Below are 14,346 nucleotides of genomic sequence, written 5' to 3'. Positions count from 1 at the left end.
CATACAGCGTCTATTATACTCATTTACCACATTTTTACGAGTTTGATCTACTTTATTGAGTTTTTCAGAAATAAAATTTAAAGCTTTCCAAGTTTCTAGAGTGATAGGAAACTTGTTTTATTGAATATTGAAGATCCTTCTTCTTATTTTGAAAAAGTTGAAATAAATTTCATTCAAATATGCTCAGTACTGACCACAATTTACCTTGAAAAATGAGTGTTTTTTTAATTAACCAAGTCAAGTTTATAAATGATTGAATGTTAATTTTTGTAGAAGAAATTACAACTCATAAATATTATAAACAGCTTGAAAAGAAATTAATTTTAAATTTGGAGAAAGCATTTTAATAGGATGTGAATATAATAACTAATTACAAAAAATTGTAATTTCTAGACTCACAGATGCTAAGTAATTAACATTTTGAATTCAAATAATTTTTATGTAAATTAACCATAATTATAATACTTTTTTACAAATAATAGATTTTATTAGAATTTAAAATGAAATTACAAGAGACAATTGTATAGTCCTTGACTTTTAATTACGATAAATTAAACAAATTAATTGTGTAATAAACTATAATAACATCGTAAGAGGCAGTCGCTAGTTAAATTCATCGTGGGTATGAGGATTTTTTGTTTTTAAAATGAAATCCATGGGGTTTTTATAACTCGTCTTAATTATCAATATAAATATAGGCTTAACAGGCCTGATAGGCACAAAACTTGGAACCGATTTACTGCTCTCTTCCATTTATTTTTGCTCATATCTGCTTCACGCCAGATCCCGATTCCTTTTCTTCCTAGATCTTCTCTAAATGCTTCTATCCATGTTTTCTTACGATTAAAAAATCCTATTCCAAACAATTAGGCATAAATAATATATTTTTAAAATATCATGGACAATCATCATCATAACATACATTGATAGATACATTAAACTTTTTTTCTGCTTCAGTTTCTCAATATTTTTTGAAAGTATTCGATCCAATATCCATATTATATAAAGAGACATTTCAATTTCACTTAAACAGTAATGTGTATTACGAAATCTTTAATTGGTTTTCTAATAATACAAACTAGTTTGTTATTAACGAACGGTTGTCTTTAAATAAGAAAAACTCTCGTAATTGAAAGTCAAAATGTAGCAATACAAATTTCATAACATGTAAATGATTGAATCGTTTTTTAATATGTAAACAAGTAAATATAGTGTGGAGCTTCTAATTAAATTATTTCACGTGACATAAACTTTATATTAAGTATAAAGTTCTACAATCAAAAGAAGAAGATTTTTTGCTTGTTACTGATAACGAAAATATAACATTTACTGAGAACCTTCCAATTATTGCTCTGGTGAACGTGGATAGTCGCAGTACTTGGCCCAACAAAGAAAACACAAAAATTTTAGACATTTATATTTATTTTTCAACATTATAACCTTTTAGCTCCATATACTTTTCCCAGCAATGTTCAATAAGTTCCATATATACTTTTTATAATAAGAATGGTCAAGTTCCTCAAAATAGTCATTAACTGAAGACCACCGAGCCTGGGATAATACAATAATTCGAGGGGGCTAAATATAGCGAATAAGGTGCAAGAGGTAGCAATTCAAACTTTATTAATTTTTGCAATCGCAATAAAGAATGTGTGAGCTGGTGCATTATTATTATGAAATAACACTTTCTTCTTAGCCAAATGCCGCCGTTTTTGCATGATGTCTTCGGTCAAAGTTGCAACAAGTTTGCATTATACTTTCCGTTGATAATTTCTCCTTTTTCTCCCAAAAAACCAACGCCTTGATTTTGCCTGCCGATGGAACGGTTTTTGCTTACTTTGGAGCCGGTTTTTCCTTTTCAGTCCATTCCTTTGATTGTTGTTTTGTTTCGGGTATGAAATGATGGATCCACGTTTCATCGTTATCAACAAATACTAAAAAACGTAGCGTCTTTAAACTTGAAACACATGCTGTATAGATTGTTACTTTCTAATATAGTGGTATTATTCGAGCAACTACCGCCATATCCAGGTACTTCTGAGACTTCTGAGTGAAAAAAGGTCCAGATGTATACATAAGTAACAGTTCAAAAACTGTCCAGAATGCCGCTGTGTAGAATGTAGTGTATGAATGTAGCAATATGGAACCACCCTTATTTAACGCATTTCAGCAAACATTTCATATACACAGATTATTCTCCCCCTTTTTACCTATCATGCACTAGAGCAATAGATGGAAGATACTCAGAATACGTTTGTTTAATAATCTCCTAACTATACTCATAATAAATGATTTATAAAATTGGAAATATGATTGAGAAATAATAATTTTATTTATCAGTTAATTTTGCAAAGACTCCATCGATTGTTATGTTTGCGAAATTTGCAGCTTCTCTTGAAGATACTTAATCGATATTTTTCATATAATCATATTCTCATCTAATACATTTACTTTGAAACCAGTGGAAATATCGATAGATTGATATGATCTGAAATATAAACGAATTTTATAAAGCCATCCAGTTTCCTAGCAACATCCTTTCGCCATCGGGGTGTAAATCACATTTCCTCGAATAAATTATTTGCATAGCGATGTAATATTATTCCAGCCACAATTTTCAGTGAGAATATACTCTATTAAATAACTAGAAGTTATAGCCCGAAGTTGCATAACAGGATTCTGCAAGTTTGTTCGCTGTACAGTGTACAAATATTAACTGAATTCAAGCGCTAGTACAACATATTTAAGCGAAAAATTAACAAATGGAGCGTGATAAATGAAATCCAAGTGAACTTTTTTTATTTAAAATGTATATACAAAGTACAGTATGTAATTTTTTCATTGGAAATGCGGATAATTAGTGCATTTAGTACAATTTTTTCTTTATTTCTAGATATTCGGTGAATAAACTAACTCAAAATTGAAATACCAACCTCATCGAATATACCCGCATCCATATTATAACATTGGTGATACATCTAGCAAACAAGTGGGTAATCCTTCACAATTCATCATTTTAACTTATTATTGACAAGGATAAAATTGAGCGATCTTTCGTTGGTCACATGAATATACCTTAAAAGGTGATTAGAATAAAAGATAGACATTTTTTGAGGTTACTGATGAGGCTACATTTAGTACTAATGGGATTATATCGTCTCAAAACTAAAATAGCGGGTTATATATAATCCTTAGTGGGTTATAAATTGTAAAGTTTAATGCTATCAGAAGTAAATCGTGTCCGCTTTTAGTACATCATATTATAAATTCCATTCTCTATAACAAATTACTTAACGCTGGTTGTTTAATTAACTTTTTCGAAGAAGAATTGTGGAATACATTTCATCATCTTCTTCTTAATATCTACTGATATGTTTTTTTGTGTTAGATATTCAATCCATCAGAAATTGTTTACTGTTTGAACAACAAATTTCATATGCTCAAGTAGCTAGTAAGGAGCTTTCCATAAATTTTAGAGAACTAGAATTTCCACATAACTTAGTTGATAGCGGACAAAGAACAATCATAATACAATATATTATGTAGCAGAAACAAATTAAATTGTTTCCTCTCAAGCATCTATATCTATCCTGCCATAGATCTTCTTAACAAAAGACCGTCAAGGTTTTTCATCATGAAGATGCTGATCGTGAGGTTGTCATTTCAGAAGGTCAACGGTTCTTGGCAGCCCTTTATTCACCTCAGGTAGACTAGACCACCTTGGATCAAATCCGTTACGAGACATATTCAAGATCACTATAAAAGTCTATTTTCGAGGTATTTCTCTAACTTCAACAAAAGCAGTCGTCGTCCTACGTATTCTATGGGTGTACTTTCAAATCCAGGTCTGGTATGATACACAAGGATATTTTGAGCTGGGTATGAAGGAGGACAGACCTTGGCCTTTTTTGCTCGAATTTAGGATTAAGATGTGGCTCATATTACCTTCCGTTGAAGATAATACTGCATACCTATCGATTTATATCATATTTATTTTTAAATTTCCATCGATAGAAATCCATCGATTTTGGCTATACAATTAAACCGAATTTGATTTTTTAAATGTGAGTCGACGCAAAATTTAGTCCTCTGTATTTTCATAGAATGACATTTTCCAATCAACGCACTGTTTTCCAGCTACAGAAATTAAGAAAAAGGGTTAAAATTTGGCGGCTTTTTGGTTACTAAAAGTTAATTCATTACCTGGAAAGGTGCAAACTACACGCATTTATGACCAACCAAAGGTTTTAAAACACTTTCCAGGTTGCTGGAAATTAATTCCTCTAAACGGATATTTTCGACTTAATTTTATTGGCCTATTATTCTTATAAGTGCCTTCTGAATGTTATCGTTTATTGTTTCAGGTCAGTTCATGTTCCAGAGCAATTTAAGCCTTCAATTCTAACTCAAGGTAAACTATACTCTTATCGTAATAATTAAAATTTTATTTTTATGTACTTACGAAGCCACTTTAGAAACAATATAAATAATCTCATTGACCCGGGTCAAATAGTAATAAAGAGAACAATAAAATTCAGAAAATAAGTCCAGTTGATTATTAAAGAGTACGATTCGTGAATTGTAAATTTTGGTGGACGCGCCTTCTTAACTCACAGTCCGATGTCCTAAGTTTTTTATTTACGTTATGCATTTATCTGTTAGAATATAAATTACTTTACATTCATTCAGCAACGTGCCGCTGTACATGATGACTAAATTTAAAATGATGGTTATGAGTATTATATTAGACATTAAACAACAGGAAGGAGTAATAGAAATTCGCATTTTTTCTCTCGACTTAAATTGAATGTAAATTATATAATTTTAAACACATGTGTGCCTTTTGTTTGTCAAGCAAAAGTTTTATCATTTAAATTTGAACTTACGATGCGAGATAAAACAGTATATTGTGCATCAAGTGTAAAAAGTTCAACTTTTGGAAGTTTGTGCCAACACACGAGTGAGAAAAGTACTGTTCCTACATGTTGTACACTATACTTTTTCTACAACTGCACAAATTGAAAGATTAGATGGAACTTAATGTTTATTTTTATGATTAGTAAAACCAAAATAATACTAAAGTATTATCTTAACTGTTACATAATTTTATTTAAAATTATAGTACATCGTAAAATTTTTACAATTTTTTATAGTTAAAATCGGAACGTCATTTCTCTTTATTAAATTTTCTGTTATATTAATTTTATATGTTGAGGGTTGATCGTTCATATACGGTGTATTTTATGTCTTCATTTTTGTAAAGGTTTCCAGTAGTTTTTCAATAGAGTTGACGATTTTATTAGCAACGTTAATTTTATTTTTAATAGACTCTTCGATGTATCCTTCTGCCACGGTACTGGATTGCTATCCTTCATGGTGCTTTAAGTTTAATAGGTCCCCAAGTGCATTTACTAAAACTGTTACCGAAGAACGTCTGAAGCAGTGACCTGTTTATAGATATTTTTTTTAATTTTAAATTTAATTGCAATTGTCTTAGCTATACTACTGAATTTGTTAATTTGTGATATGATTTTAAAAGAAACGTTTTGTTGGCTAATCAATCGGTCGAAGAGCAGCATATTTTTTATATATCTCATAAAATTCTCTCGTTATACTTGAACGTTCTTGGCTTTTTTGTTTTCGTGTTATCTAATTTCATAAGTAAAGCTGAATTTAAATCCTCGATTCTCAACTTCCACAACTCCGACATGCCCCTGCTACGACTATAGCTGCTGTTGTCTGCAAAAAAAATCCATTTTTCAAAAAAATTCTTGCCACCCGATAGTTTTAAACAGCTCCAAGCGGACACACTATCATCCACTGGAACATTGACCATTGATTTAAAAATATTGGTTAAAAGTACAAATATCTATCTACCATAATTTAAAATAGAATTGATTATTTAATTCCTTTCATTTACTGAAAAACTCTATGTTAATTCAAGTAAAATATAAAATTAAATTCCAAAAATAGTTCCTTCTAAATAAATTTTCCTTTATTGGTAGATATTTTTTGTCTGTACCTTCGTTTAAAAATCTTTCCCAATATGTTTTAGTTTTTGGGTACGTAATTGTCGGACTTTCTTTTCAATAAACAACGTAATTTCTGATACGTGTATATATCAATGTTATTTTTTATACTGATAGTACTTCGCAACATTGATTATTGTGACCAAAGTGTAGACGCCTTTGAAGTTTTCGACAACCCTTCAAAGTATACCAAAAGTACAGTTTCCGTTATTTTGCATTTCTTCTCCATTCCATATATTTCTCGTATGCTAATTCATATTTTTTTCTTGAAATTTCTGGCAACAAATCTAAAGTTACTTTTGCTGCTTTTTTTCTTTGGCGGAGTATTATCAAAATAATCACTACTGTCAGTGTACATATTATTTATTATAAATTGGTATAATTACATCCTACTAAAATAATATTTAATTGAAATTGCGATTTTTATCAAACTAATGAAAACTACCTTAAGAATTTAAAAAACTATAATCTGACAGTTGTATCAACTATTTAAAATTGACAATAACCAACCAAGTTTTCGTCGATTTTTGTTGATTCTCCATATAAAAGTTTGTGTTGTGGGCAAAGTGCCGTGAGAAATGATATTTCTCACAGTGTGAGCAATATGTGGTTTTAAAATTAAATTAGCTATGAGAAATACGTCACTTTTTGTAGCAGTTATAGAAAAACAATTTTTTTCTACGTCCGTTATAATATTCACGTTTTTTTTTCATTCATTTGCATTCATAAAGAATGTAATTTATGAATCGGTCATCAAAAACCATGAAAAAAGTCCATTGATGCAGTTGGTGATTATCTATAAATCAAATCGGCACGAGTACGATTTCCGTGGCGCCTGGATTTGACTATGACATTTTGTGAATCGACTGAATATAAATCGAAAATGAAGAAGAAAATTTTTCGATATCTCGCTTTATTTTTGAGATATCGATACTTGAAGTTGTATTTAATATTTGTATATATCAACCTAATCTAACCTAACCTAACCTTACCTAACCCAACCTAACCTTCTCGTGGTGCACTTTGAGTGCAAAAAGTTCAAAAATCGTCAATTTTTTATTTTCTAAAAAAATTTTTCTTTGCGTGAGGATTATTTTAGTTTTGTTATTATTTTTTTTTATGGTGAATTTGAAGAGGGGAGATTGGGGGCAGATAAATTCAGAGCGGGTAGATTTGGAACGATTTTTTACAGTTATTTTTCTTATTCGGTTGATTTGAAAATAGGATAAATTATTCAAAAATAATTGCTAGAGAACTATTTCAGGATAATTGTGAAGTACTACAGTAGTCTGGCTTTTCAATTATAAAAAAAAACGAAAATAAATAACTTTTGCTCGAAAGAGTATATTTTTACATTAAATTACTAATCACATCTTCAAACTATCATTAAATATTTTTTTTATTTTGTAAGTAATGAAAAACAACCGACATTTTTTTATGAAAAACATCAAATTATTCAGGTATTTATCGAATGTTGAGTTATATTCATCACAGAGTGATGAAAGTTATCAAAAATGGCTCATTTTGCTATGAAAATCTCCAAAATATAATTTTGGAGTATCAGGGTAAATAATATAAAAATCGAATAAAAAATCTTTGGTTTATTGAATTACAAGAATCATATTGATTTTAAGTGATAAAATATTCATTTGCAACGAAGTATTGAATGGCATCTGTTTCATAAAGCGAATTTTGAACTAACGTTTGATTATAACTTTAAGTATCGATATCTCGAAAACGAAGCGAGATATCAAATTTCATTCCTCATTTTCGATTTATTTTGGCCTAATTAAGCCAAATCCGCTGTTAAATGGCGACGCCACATAAATCGTACTCTCCCCATCAAATCATTTTCCTAAATAGTTTTCTTATAACTCAAAATACGTAGCTACCTCATTTAAAGTAGAACAAAGTCAAACGCCTAAAAAAGTATTTTGATCTTGAAGGATAATATTTTGAAAAACAATAAAATTAATTTTGTTTAGAGATTCTTGTTTTACTATACTTATAAATAGCTACCCTCGTATTCATACTTGGAATATTTTTCGCGATATACTTCACGCACTGATATCATAAATAACAAATAGGCCATTCAGCTATTTTAGCGGACAGCAATCTTTGAGGGTGAAAAAAAAATTAATTATTAGAGGGGTTACTCATTCATTCGTATTGTTTATTGTTTTATGAAAAAACCTGTCAACTCTTAAATCTTCACGAACTCTAATAAATCACTTGAAATCCATTTGCTTTATACCGTAGTAACGAGAACACAGATAATAGTGCTTTGAATTTTAAGTGCTTATTTAGACAGTATTTATTAAAGTTTCACAAAAGCTGTCATCTGTCAATAAGAAAACCATCAAATGCTGATTGACGTCTAGTGTTCTCTCATCCATTGTCTCACGGCTTCTGTTTTGTTTTCGAGCGTAAAATCTAGAGAGTTCTAACAGATTTTTATCTTTTGTTTTCCGAGCGGTGACATGTGTGTATATGTTGTTTTTTGATGACGTGCCATATGGGCGAAATTGGATAAAATTCATCCGAGAAGAACTAACTATAAAAATTACACGGACAACTGGTCAGTCGACTGACTGACTTGCAATTATTTTTAATTATAATTTGAGACACAAGTTGATACATATTAGTGCAATATGTTCAAAATTACGAGTTTTTCGTAGCAATTTATTATTTACAAAATAATTGATGAAATATAAACATAGAAAGAAACAAATAATTTAAAATTTAAATCAAATGCATAAAATTTTCTTTATTGACCAATAAACAATAAATTAACTTATCGGACGTTCCTAACAGGTGTGCACCAAATGCCAGCAGCCTAAAAAATTTTTACAATCAAGAGAGATTTTTTACGAATTTCTCAAAATAAAATTACTTAGGTTCAACAAATATTCTGAATTTTCTACTATTTACACATATTCCTTATTTAATAACAAAATTAGTGGCAAAGGCGCCAATAGCTGAAGGCTTTTGTGCATCTTGGAGAAATTGTCGTCGTAGGGTGGGTACTACAACTACAAATCTGGGTAAGTACACTGATAAATCCCATTAGGTGAGGTCCACACCATACTACAAATAGGTATCTATAAGTTCACTTATCTAGTTGTTAAACCTAGCAGAACTGCAAGATTGAAGCAAGAATTAGACAACTCAACATGTCTAGTTGTAGAACTACAAGTCTGGGGCTTGATTTTTGAATCAACAGGTGACACTAGTTACGATGAAGCTTCTAAATTTTCGAGCTAGTTGCAAGTAAACAGTGATATTTAGTGCTTTATTCTTCTAAAACTCCAAGATGTCTTCAAGAACAAGATGTATATTGCAATCATGCGACGTCAACATCAATATCAAAGAATGATTAAAAGAATTTTGAGACTAGAACTTACACAGCAATGAAACAGAATGCTGAAATTAAAATTATCGGAATTCATCGTTTGGTTAGCGTGCCTTCATCGGTTTGTCACTTAGTTCATAAATACGATTATATTCATTAAATCATCAGTTCAGAATATTTGGATTTACATGCACTTAGGTTCAAATGTATTTGAAAACAGAGCAGACACTATAGGTTATTTCGTGCAATGAATTCTACTGAGTAAGCATAGAAAGTAATCAAGTAATCAAATTCAGGGAGAATTTTGATGAACCCTCAAAATCTTAGATTTTAATAAAATAAGCCGTCGACACACATTATTGCAGCTGAAGGAACTGTATGACCAACCAATCCCCATCAACTCCTTGAAACACAGGGATCTGGTTTCCTTGTTCTCGCTAAAGCCCTCAGCACTTGGAGATAGGTACAAACAATTTTATCTAGATCTGCCTCATGATGGAGATGTCGGTGAGGCCGAATGCGATTTTGATCATTCTGACAACGAAAATCTATAATTTTTTTTTAATATTTTGTTTTTGCTCATTTTTTATTTACAACTTTGTAAATTTAATTAAATAACATCGTTTGATTTTATCGATTTTGATTTGTTACTTGTAAAAAAATATTATTAACATTATTGTCAATAAAAACTTATAAATACTAAACAAACTATTCATTTACTACCCTGCTTGCTAAATGTGTTTGAATTATTTAGTTTGATTCTAACATTGTGCTATGAAGGCTTCCTAAATTGGATACGAAAAATCATTTATTAGAAACGACATTGATCATTTGGTATGTAAGTACTTCTTACTCAACATCAAAATATCCTTATTGCTAAAACTAGGTAACTGATTTTTTTAGGATACAATAAATTTCAATAACTGTTTTTCGTCAATTCTTAAAAAATTGTAGTCCAAACGAGTCACAGATACTTCTAATTAAATATAATCCAGAAATAGTAGTAAAATAATTTTTAGTTTAGTCTCCACAATCTTTCAAAATTTATTTTGCGTTTTTCTCGAATCAGCTGAATTGTAGTTATCTAGTTGTAGTATTTACTCCCACGTCATGATACCACATGGCTCTTTTGTAGATTTAGAAGCTATTAGAAAACAGTACTACTACTTTAAGCAATAGAAGAACCCACCATAGACGTGAAAAACAAAATAGGCATTATAAATCTAGAAAAATTTCATTTTGTGTCCAGCTTTCACTTGGTAAAGATTGATGTGTTAAGAGAAATGCTTAAACATCCTTAATAGAATATCGCGGAGTGCATTCCAGGTTTAGATAATTTTAAGAAATATTTTCTTAAGAAAGTCCAAACATTTGACCATAATTTTGAAATATTTGTCGAATAAGCAACAACATATAATAGAGATTTGGTTATTGATCCTCAATATCTCATCTCAAAGCTTAGGTGAAAGGTCTGTTTATTTGAATCCGAGGACAGTAAAGAACCAGCTTCAAATTCATTCCAACATTTCAATATTGTTCTGTATTTTGCAAGGAAGATTCAAATTATCATCGATAACACTCAATTCAATATTCTACTTTCTATATGAGTTTCATAATATTTTTTACGATAAAATTGTGTTAAAAGTATAGACGACATACAACTGTTCAAAATAACTTCATTCAAAGATTAGATTAAGATTAAAATTTACATTACAAATAATATGACACAAAAATTTTTACAACTTCTATGGAATCCTAATTCTTTGGAAACATTTATTTTACCAAAATCATTCACAAATTTGATTCGCAGAAAGCAAAAAAATGTTAGTTTATAGTAAATTCTTAACTATAGGTAGTATTTTTAAAAGATAAAATTTCCCAGAACCGCCGCATCCGCCAAACTTTAGACTAACCGTATAGGACCGGCTTCACGGACTATGTCGTGGAGGAATTGTCAGAAAATACCAGGATAAAAATATGTATGCGATTCTATTGTTTGCCATAAAAAAAACTATGGGACGATAATTTTATTTCTTACTATGCCCATACTTCATTTTTTATTATCGGTGTGGATATTGTATTCTTGTATATTATTTTCAATTTGGCCTTTCATTTGATCAATATCATGGAATAATGTGCATACCTCTTGTTGAGTCCTCGACACAATCATATTACTATTAATACCGATCATCGACAATTTTGAATTCAAAAATATCTGTCACAACAGGGCGACTAAAAACGCGAATTAATATTGTGGTTGGATAGATCGATGGAACTTCAGATTGAAACTTGGAAATTCCATTTAAACTTTTTCAAATTGAAAACTTGATAAACAGATGACCTGAAAATAGTGGATAAAATTCTTTAGCCGGTACAATTCGAAGTATTCAAATTTTCTAATATCGATTGCATAACTTTCTCGTCCGCGGGGAACATTCTAGGGCGCAAGATCCCTCGAGTGAGGGGTTCGAACCCCCTTACAGAGACGGAGTTTGCACCATATCTAGAAAAAACCGCAAGAGTTGAGATAATCACGTGTTTTATTAATTGGTAGAGCGCATTATTACATAATAGATATTTGCTTGCTTTCTAGGACAAACATCTTAATATTTAGACAAAAGATTAAAGAGTCATCTATAACAAACCAAGAAATAGTCAAAATCAATTGAATTGATTATGGCTTCTTAGGCTTCTTTTTCGTATATTAAAATTGGATAATTTTGAACAGAAAATATTAGTATGGTTCACGGTTCATTAAGGACTCACGTGGTGAGTAATCTATATATTCATATTATTCAAATTATCAAATATATTATTTATTGAAATAGACCCAAAATATGCAACTTTATTAGTTCGAACTATAGTCAGATATATTTCATTTAGGAAGTTATGCAAATTATAATTTTTATACATCACAAATTTCACGAATGATTTAATAGAAATGAGTTTCATGAACACTATAAAGCATTTATGCCGATATAAAACAATCCGTATTAAAATAGCTTTTATTCAGCTGCCATTTTCACATATATCAATCATGTTTACTTGAAAGTAAAAATTTCAAAGTACGATTCTGAAGTTTCTCCAAAGTCGCGCTCGATCCGTATCCCTCTTCTTCCCGTTACTCCCTAATAACTCACCCTCGGCCCCCAAACAAACCCAACAACTTCATTCTTAATGAGATTTTCCCGGATCCATAAATTTCAGCCTATAGCTCATTCCACAACATTAATTTCATTGCTAAATACTAGCTATAAATTATAATATAATGAACAAGCAAAATTGGACCGTCCGTATAAATAAGTCATTACCATTGTTGAAATATAGTAAAATCATATTTTGGATATCACTGATTAAGAATATCGCAATACAGTGTTAATATCGCAATACGACGAGTTAAAACTGTATATGGCAAAATACTTATAGTAAAATCATGAAAATTTCTACGTTTGGGTTTTCGGATACGACTTCGGTTTCTACCGGAAGTCAACTGTAACCCTGAATATTAATACATTTTTGAAATCTACCTAAAATTTTAGTAGACTTTTGTCTAAAAACTTTTTTCGAAAAGTGAAAACATTTTCAGTTATTAATTTTGTTGTAAAAATATTGACCGTTGCAGACCCTTATAAATTATTTTTTTACTGGGATACCCTCAAAGATATGAAAATGGTTTCTATTCGGTTGCTTTTAACAAGTTTAGACGTATTTGAATCTATGCTGAGAATTTTTTCATTTTATACAGGGTGTGTATAAAAAGTGTTCAAACTTCAACTTCATAAATATCAAATTTCTTTATTTTTTTAAATAGAACTATTTTATTTTCATGAAATTTAACATTTAACCAGAAGAAAGATCGTATGCGAAAACACAAACGTTGAAATTTTCATCATTTTACTATAAGAATTTTGCCATATACAGATAGTTTTAACTAGTCGTGGGAGACCCTGTATAGAATGACTTCTTTTTTGTCGAACTACATGAGTTGTCAACATGCTTTTTTCTACGTAGTATATAACAATAATGAAAACAATATAAATCTATAGCAGCTTAATGATCTGGATTCTTCACACATAAAATGTTTAAAAGAATATGAATGTGTGGATACTTAGGATACTAGACCAACACATAGACTGTACCATGCAAAATCAAGACCACGTGTACAAGACCCAGTCTAACTTGACATGGGTCTTTGTTTTGCATTTCCTCATCACTAGTCACTGTTGTGTTGTGTTCCTTCACTCTCTAATCTATATTTGTGTGTATGTGTGTTATATTAGAATTCAATATTTTATTGACAATTGGTGAAATCAAACTTTTAGGAATTCTGTATCCCATTTAATGAACAAAGTGAAATATCAGCAAATAATTTCTTGCTTTTCATGTTATGAATGTAATCACTTCGTAATATTGCGAACAACGATAATGAAATGCAACAGTAACAAAATGGAACCCTAGTCATATTAAATAAGTTAGTTAATTTACAACAACTGTTCTCTCTACCAGACTGAAATTTAATTAAAAAGTTGGAATTAGTTTTTGTTGTAATTCAACAATTTTAAATGCTTTTCTTCCTTTTTTTTCTTGCTTCCTGCTACATAATCAAACTTTCCAAAGGATAATAAGCAGAGATAAGATGTCTTTCGAACGAAATTTGTAGTAATAGATTTAATTACATGTTTTATTAATGAGTTTTTTAGCAGTACCCGAGAAGTAGGTGATTCAAATCGTTGAGCAGATTATTAGAGACTGTTTGTTTTATCAAACAGAAACATTGAAACAATTTATTAAAAGATAAAAAATCAATCTTTAGTATTCCATAAAATACCGGGTTTTCTATAAATTGACCCTCTTCTAACTTTGTTACAACAAGGAATAAATAAGAACATTTCAAACAATTTTTTAAAATTGTATCATCTTGAATTCTAACAAAATTAACGGGAAGCTAACATTTGAACGAAAGAT

General features: G+C 30.1%; 1 protein-coding gene across 6 annotated transcripts in view; it reads left to right on the top strand.

Moving 5' to 3' along the window:
• The window catches only part of LOC130900810 (TOX high mobility group box family member 4-like), a 203,795-nt gene that overhangs the window by 125,312 nt on the left and 64,137 nt on the right, over window positions 1–14,346 (top strand). The window contains exon 2 of one of the 6 annotated variants that reach the window (XM_057811694.1): window positions 4,365–4,411. The exons of the other annotated variants lie outside the window; for them this stretch is intronic. The gene's annotated coding sequence lies outside the window, so the exon portion shown is untranslated. The remainder of the gene's footprint in view (window positions 1–4,364; window positions 4,412–14,346) is intronic. 6 annotated transcript variants of the gene reach the window in all.

Source organism: Diorhabda carinulata, chromosome X (assembly GCF_026250575.1).
Source record: "Diorhabda carinulata isolate Delta chromosome X, icDioCari1.1, whole genome shotgun sequence".
In the NCBI taxonomy this organism is placed as follows: Eukaryota; Metazoa; Arthropoda; class Insecta; order Coleoptera; family Chrysomelidae; genus Diorhabda; species Diorhabda carinulata.
Note: the sequence above shows the minus strand (reverse complement) of the source record. Positions and strands in the feature narration are given on the sequence as shown.